General features: G+C 66.8%; 1 protein-coding gene across 1 annotated transcript in view; it reads left to right on the plus strand.

The window, feature by feature from the left end:
* The window catches only part of LOC104083525 (ras-related protein Rab-11A-like), a 4,857-nt gene that overhangs the window by 664 nt on the left and 3,838 nt on the right, over positions 1-355 (plus strand). The gene's annotated exons all lie outside the window — the stretch shown is intronic.

The following is a 355-nucleotide window of genomic DNA, read 5'->3' on the forward strand; positions in this document are numbered from 1 at the left end:
TGCCGGCCCCTGAGCCCCTCTGAGCGGGTTTGGGTGCTCCCCTCTGCGTGGCTGGGGTGGGAGGAGCAGTTCTGGGGGCTGAGCGAGCAATCCCAAGAGGAAAAGCCGTGCTGCTCGCCTGGCTGCAGTTAAGGGAACGGATCCAGGGCTGCGGGGTTGTCCTTCCCGGTCACACACGGTGTGACCTCTCCGGTGTGCAAGGGGGGGACGGGGCTGGGCCCTTGGAGGCGTAACGTTGGTTTTCCCGGCTGTAGGAGCCCAGCATCCTCATCTGAGCCTCCATCCCCTGCGCACGCCGGGTTTCCCTGCCATTAGCAGCTCTCCCCTTGCACCGGCCGCCATGCCACGGCTGGGG

The sequence above is a fragment of the Fulmarus glacialis genome, unplaced genomic scaffold (assembly GCF_000690835.1).
Source record: "Fulmarus glacialis isolate BGI_N327 unplaced genomic scaffold, ASM69083v1 scaffold18181, whole genome shotgun sequence".
NCBI classification, from domain to species: Eukaryota; Metazoa; Chordata; class Aves; order Procellariiformes; family Procellariidae; genus Fulmarus; species Fulmarus glacialis.